The 7,424-nt window shown below is 43.3% G+C and overlaps 1 pseudogene; it reads right to left on the reverse strand.

Annotated features, from left to right (window-relative positions):
- Positions 1–988: 988 nt before the first annotated feature.
- On the reverse strand, positions 989–5,503 carry LOC100751389 (annotated as a pseudogene).
- Between the last annotated feature and the right edge of the window lie 1,921 nt (positions 5,504–7,424).

Genomic DNA, 7,424 nt, shown 5'->3' on the forward strand with positions numbered 1-7,424 from the left:
CAGCGGATGGCTATAAGGATAAAGGATAATTGTGTTCTTCTTCTCTGAACTCTATTTGGCTTAGGAGATCTGATATTCTTAGTCCACTGGCTTCTATGAACTGAATTAGATAATAATGTGCAGGGATGGGCAGAAAATTCTGAGTCATCTGAGAAATGGAGTCAGGGCTCACTCAACTGCTAGGAGATAAAAACCATTTTATGGCATTTATGGGCAAATCATCCTTTCTGGAAAGAAAAAATCCAAAGTACAGTGCTGTACATTTGACATACTCTAACTACATTTCTCTTTTGTGCATGGGAAAACAGTATAAAGAAGTTAAATTTATGTGGCTAATTAAAAAATTAAAAAAATATGTCCTCAAAGACAGAAGTAAGAACAGATTCCAGCTCTCCTTATTTCATTCATTTCCCACTGTTTTTCCCCCAACTCTGAGAAATCTCTTATATTGAAGTGGAGTAAATGCATGTGTCAGAGGAGAGATGGCATTCCAGAATGTGACGTGGTAAAAAATGGGAAGAAATTTAAGACATTCTGTGCTCATTAGTTAAAAAAGAGTCAAACCTAAGACAAAGTTCCAGGTGTGGGACTATCTGCAGCAAGTTTATGAACTTGTCTATCTTCAGGGTCTGTTGGAGTGTACTTTACTCGGTGGGCAGGACATTCTTTGCCATAGTTAAACAGTTGCAGAAATTCTAGTTCCTGTTACATGGGATAGGGCTGAGTAGCAATCAGGTTGACTGCTCTCCTTCCCTCCCCTCCCCTCCCTCCTCCCTCCCTCCCTCCCCCTCCCTCCCTCCCTCCTCCCTCCTCCCCTCTCCTCCTCCCTCCTCCCTCTCCCTCTCTCCCTCTCTCCCTCTCCCTCTCCCTCTCCCTCTCTCTCTCTCTCTCTCTCTCTCTCAATCTCTCTCTCATGTTCAATTTCCTTTAATTACCCCCATCTGCCTTGAAGAGTAGGTATAGGCAGCTAGGCGATGGCAAGACATGTTCACTTGAAGATTTTGCTTTGATTAACGGCTTTGCCCACATGCTGGAAGGCCCCCCTCCCAGGAAAAGTTCTCTCGAACCAGGGTCTGGGCCTCCTTGCTACCAGGATACAGTTTCCGCCATGTATAGGACTCAGAGTCCACCTGCCAATCGGAAAGGCAAGCTCTTGGCCTCGGAAGACCCAAACACCAGAAATGGAACTGCTGTTGCTGGTTCCAAAGAGGATGGAACTAGCAAAGGCATTATTCCTCAGTTTGTCCAATCGCTGAACATTCCAGTGATGAGGTTGCAACTCATGAAGGTCTGGGTGAGCTCTTCATGGAAGCCACACTCAGTATACCACAGGGACCAGCCATCCTTATCAAAGTGCTCCCCAAAACATGGCAACACCACAGAGAGCTTGTTCTCATTGGAGTACTTCCGCTTAAACTCATCTAACACTAAGGTACTCTTGGGCATGTGAGCTAAGAGGTCCTTGGCCTTGGGCTCAGCAGTGAGTGGCTGCACAGGCTCCCCAATCTCCTCCTTAGGAGCTGGGGCAGCTGCCTTCTTTTTTCTTTTTTTCTGGTCAGCCTGGAGCTTCTGTTTCTTTTCTCGTGAACCCCTTTCTTTCTTTGGAGTATCTTTTTTAGGCTGGCTGTCTGCAAACTTCTTAGCATCGAACTGGGCCATCCTCTCAAGCTTCACCTCCCCCAAGACTGCCCTGAACTGGGTCTGGTTAATGCAGGTAAGGAACCATTGGTTGGTATTGGGGAAGGCCTGGCGAAAAGGCTCTAAGACCTGTTTGTGGAGCCACAGAAGGGTACAGACAATTGTGATATCAGTCAGTGTCACTCACTCACCCACCAAAAAAGTCCTTGTCTTCAAATGAGTGTCCAGCAGCCCCAGGATTTGCCTTACCTCCTCTTTTGCATTTTCAGTGGCCTGTTTGTTGTGGTGCATGATGCCCAAGGTGGGGAACACCCAGGTGCTGGCTGGAGGAACAATGCCACTGTCAGCAAAGCTCACCCACTGCACCACCTGAGCTGCTTCCTCTGGAATACTTCCACAAGGTCCTCATTGCTTATGTAATAGGTGATGGCATTGCTCTCAAACACACAGAGTCCATCATCACCCTCAAATGCTGGAACCTTGACAGCAGGACATTTTCTGAGAAATTCAGTGGTATGGTTGGTTTGGCCAAAGTGGAAGTGGGATAGTGTGGAGAGCATGCAGACCTGAGCCCCATGTAGCCCCATAGTACTGAGCAGTGATGAAGGCCTTGAAGGCTCTCCGGTTTCCAGGATATGTGTACACGTCCCAGCCACCATGGTGATTCCACAGAGAAAGCTTTCTTTTTGCTTTGTACTAAGAAGGTTGTCTGCTTCATGACATAAGAAAGGGGCTGAGGATGGACTTTTTTTTTTGAGATGTGGGTTCTTTGTGTAGCCTTGGCTGTCCTAGAACTAACTATGTAGACCAGGCTGGCCTCCAACCCACAGACATCCACCTCCCTTTGCATCTGCATCCCAAGTGTGGGGTTAAAGGTATGCGCTACCATAGTCAGGCCTGAGGATGAACTTTTGTAAGCTAGATCCCTAGCTTAAACAGAGGGATTCTGAGCTAGTTAATGTAGGAAAAGCATCAGCTTTCCTACCTTAAAGATGTTCAGTCTTTGGGTTTGATATGACTTACCTTGATCGTGTGATCAATATGTAAAGATAACTATGAAAAGTAAGTTATCTTTAGCCTCAATAAACAAAGACTACTCTTGAAGGCCTTAAAACTCTTATAAGATTAAAAAGAACATTAGTGTTTTCACTGGCATTTTCTCCAATCACTGCTATCATATATAGTGGTAGACCCACAAGGAAGCAGGTGGCATGCCTTCACTGGCAAAGATCAATTCCTTTATATAAAGTTATATATTATTTGGTCTTCTTATTCTGGGGACTATAAATCTGATTGCTATTCATCTCTATTAATTCTTTGCAACATAATAGATAAAATAACATGAAAGATCAAGAGACACTGAAATGAGAATGACATGCAGTTGTTACATGCCAATATAAAGAGTAGATAACCATGGATTGAGTGTAGTAGAATCCTTCCATTAATTTTCTAAGCTTCTCCCAGAAGAGGAGTAAACCCTCAAGCAGGTGGAGCTATGGCATTTCTTTGGCTTTGGTCTTCTGCTGTCTATTCATTGCTCTATTTACTCCCTCTGACTTTCCCTATGCTACTCTATGCTATGGTGCTACTCAAATGGATTAAATTCCTGGCTATCAGTGATAAAGGATTCCTTATTCTCTGTCTGCTGCTGCTCCCTCTCTTTGACTGGAATCCCTGAGCGTGGCCTGGTTCTTGGTTGTGGATCACTGCATCTGGTTCCATCAATTACTGGATAAAGGCTCTATGATGATAGTTGGGGTATTCACCAATCTGATTATAGGGGTGTGCCAGTTCAGGACTCTATTGCTAGGAGTCTTAGCTACAGTACTCCTTGTGGATTCTTGGGAGTTACCCTAGTACCAGGTTTCTCCCTAAGCCGATAGTGGCTCTCTCTATTAAGATATCTGTTCCACTGCATCCCTACCTGCCCTTTGACCATCCAATTCCAATGTTCTCATTCCTCCTCCCCTCCCCCTTGACTCTCCCCACTCCCTGGTTTACCCCATAAATCTCATCTAATTTCCCTTCAGGACAATCCATGTGTCCCTCTTAGGGTCCTCCTTATTACCTTGTTTCTCTGGAGCTGTGGAATGTAGACTGGTTATTCTTTGCTTTATATCTAATATTCACTTATGAGTGAATGCATACTGTTATGGTAAGTCTTTATTCCAAGCCACCCCAACCCTTCTGCCATGTGGGTGCTTTCTGCTAGGTCCCCAAAGTTCTGCCCACTGCCATGTTAAGGTTCCAAGTAATATACAGAGACTTATATTAGGTACAAATACTGCTTGGCCAATGACTAGAATTTCTCATCTGCTAGCTCAGTCTTAATTATCATAAATCTATATATTTTATAAGACTTATCTTATCGGACGCCAATGGAAGCGTCCTGTCTTCCTGGGCTCACATGATGACTCTGCCTTTCTCCTATCTTTCCCAGAATCCTCCTTGACTCCTTGTTCCATCTATCTTGTTTTCCTATTGTCCAACAGTACTTTATCAACCAATAAGATAATCATATGCACAGAAGGACATCCCTCATCAACATACCATGCTTGTCTTTCTGAGTCTGGGTTACCTCACTCAGAATTTTTTTTTTTTTGTTCCGTCAATTTTCCTGAGGTCATAATTTTTACAGCTGAATAGTACTCCATTGTCTAAATGTGCCATATTTCCTTTATCCAGTCTTCAGTTGAGGAGCATCTATCTAGGTTGTTTCCAGGTTTTGGCTATTTCGAATAGTGCTGCTATGAACATTATTAAGCAAGTGTCCTTGTGGTATGATTGAGTGTCCTTTGGATATATTCCCAAGAGTGGTATTGCTGGGTCTTGAGGTAGATTGATTTTCCAATTTTCTTAGAAAGCGCCATGCTGATTTCAAAAATGGCTGTGCAAGTTTGCACTCCCACCAGCAGTGGAGGGGTGTACTACTGACTCCATATCCTCTCAAACAGAAGCTGTCCTCAGCGTTTTTTTATCTTAGGCATTCTGACAAGTGTAAGATGCTATCGCAGAGTCATAATAATTAAGAATGTTGAACACTTAAATTGACAGAGACATTTGAACCAAGCTTGTGGAAACTTATAAACTCTAGACCTACAGCTGTGGAGACTCCAGGGGACCAAACTAGGCTCTCCACATGTGGGAGACAGTTGTGAAGCAGGGACTAACTAAGGGGCTCCTGGCAGTAGGCTCATGATACTATGAGTTAGCTTGTTTGAGCCCACTCTCTATGGTGGGAAGCCATTCTCAGCCTTAATGCATGGGAGAGGGGCCTGGCCATGCCCTAACCTACTGTGCCAGACTACATTGACTCCTTAAGGGAGCTGTTACCTGTGAGGAGGAGTGGTTTGGGGATGGGCTGTGGGGGGAGTTGTGGGACGGGGAGGTAGGGGAGGGAGAACTGTGGTTGGAATTTAAAATAAAATTAAAAACATAAAAAAGAATTGTAAAAGAATTTTGTTTTATATAGATTCTATACACCACTGTATTTATGAAAATTCTGGTGGTTTTTTTCTGCTCTCCCCTCTGTGTCTCTAATTTTGCATCAGAATTTAGAAGGACCCATCACACCTCTATTTGGTTAGAAGGCAGTGTGTACAGCAATGACTACATTCACTCTCTCATTGGTAGACAGATTACTAATGGTTCCTCTGCTAGTACAGCCTGCATATATAACATATCTGCATGTGATCTGCTATGATGAATCATGCTATGGTTTCAAAACTAGTTATTTTCACTGTATTTAGATGCTGTCATTATTGACTTCTGTTGCTAACCAGACATACTTAATAAGAGGAATCCTCAGGTGAGGACCTGCCTCCATCACATTGGCCTGGGTCTGTCTGCAGGGCTTGTTCTCCATTGCTGCTTCATGTGGAGGGCCCAACTCACTGTGGGTGATGGTATCTTTAAGCAGGTGGGCCAAAGAGAATGCCAGAGGAGGAAAGAAAGCTGTGAAGAAGCACCCTTCTATGGTCTCTGTTTTATTTCCTGTTTTGAACTTTTGTCCTGGCTTCCCTTAGGAATGGACTATAACTTGTAAGCCAAATTAACCCCTTCTTCCCCAAGCTGCTTTTGATTATGCTGCTTAGCACAGTAACAGAAAAGCAAATTAGAATAGAGGACATAGCTAGAGGCTATTCTTGAGCCAATGTCCACAACTCCATACCTCCTTTATTGGCCTCTCAAATGCTGCATTATCATACACTTGCTAAAAATCAATCCAGCATCAAGTGCCAGAGGACCAGAGAGTCCCCATGCCTTGGAGTCTGTTGAAGTTATTCAAACTAGACAATCCTTTGCCCATTCTCTCTGCCTTGCCTGTTTGTTGGCACAGGTGGCAGTCACCTGCAGTTCCCTGATCTGTCACTGCTTCCCTTGAGCAACCTGTGTGGTGCTTTGTGTTCTCCCCAGGAAACCATGAGGGACATAAAACTGAGAAGCTCTTTCAGGCTTCTCCCTGTTCATCTACACTTGGCCCCACAACCTGTCATCTGAGGTCATATGGATAAGGTTCATCCATGTCTTAAAATTCCCTTGGAAGTAATGCTTCATTATAGCAACTCTAGTGAGAAAATAAAAAAAGATATGATGCCATAGCAAACAAATTTACTATGCCATCCTAGAGCCTTCAACCAGTAGCTGATGGAAGCAGTGTTTAGCTGTGGGTGTCTTGCTTATGATTCCATCAGCTACTGGTTGAAGGCTCTAGGATGGCATATAAGATAGTCAACAATCTCATTATAGGGAAGGGCATCTGAGGTATTGCTTAGATTGTTAGTTGGTGTCATCCTTGTAGATCTCTGGGCACTTCCCTAGTGTTAGATTTCTCTTGAAACCTATATTGGCTCCCTCTATTATGGTATCTCTTTTCTTGCTCTCCTCTATTCTTCCCCTGACTCAATTTTCCTGCTCCCTCATGTCCTCCTCTCCCCTCTTCACTCTTTCACCTTCTCCTAACTGTCTCTCCCCTCCTCCCATGCTTCCAATTAGCTCAGGAGACCTTGTCCCTTTCTCCTTCTCTGGGGCACCATGTATGTCGTTCTTAGGGTCCTCCTTGTTTCCTAGTTTCTCTGATGGTGTGGATTGTAGGCTGGTAATCCTTTGATCAATGTCTAAAATCCATATATGAATGAGTTCATATCATGTTTGTCTTTTTGTGACTGGGTTACCTCATTCAGGATGGTTCCATGCATCTGCCTGTGAATTTCAAGATCCCGTTTTTTTTTTTTTTTTACCACTGAGTAGTACTCCATTGTGTAAATGTACTACATTTACTCTATCCATTCTTCAGTTGAGGAGCATCTAGGTTGCTTCCAGGTTCTGGTTATTACAAATAATGCTTCTATGAACATAGTTGAACAGATGTCTTTGTTGTATGAATGTGCATCTTTTGCCTAAGAGTGCCTGGATCTTGTGGTAGAATGATTCCCATTTTCCTGAGGAAATACTGATTTCCAAAGTAGTTGTATGAGTTTTCACTCCCACTCACAATGGAGAAGTGTTCCTCTTTTTCCACATCCTCTCCAGCATAAACTGTCATTGGTGTTTTGATTTTAGCCATCTGACAGGAGCAAGATGGTATCTCAGAATTGTTTTGATTTTCATTTCCCTGATGGCTAAGGATGTTTAGCACTTTCTTAAGTGTCTTTCAGGCACTTTGGATTTCTGTATTGAGAATTCCCCATTTAGTTCTGAACCTCACTTTTTAATTGGATTATTTGGTGTTTTAGTGACTAGATTCTTGGGTTCTTTGTATATTTTGGAAATCAGCCCTCTATCAG

Source organism: Cricetulus griseus, chromosome 2 (genome assembly GCF_003668045.3).
Source record: "Cricetulus griseus strain 17A/GY chromosome 2, alternate assembly CriGri-PICRH-1.0, whole genome shotgun sequence".
In the NCBI taxonomy this organism is placed as follows: Eukaryota; Metazoa; Chordata; class Mammalia; order Rodentia; family Cricetidae; genus Cricetulus; species Cricetulus griseus.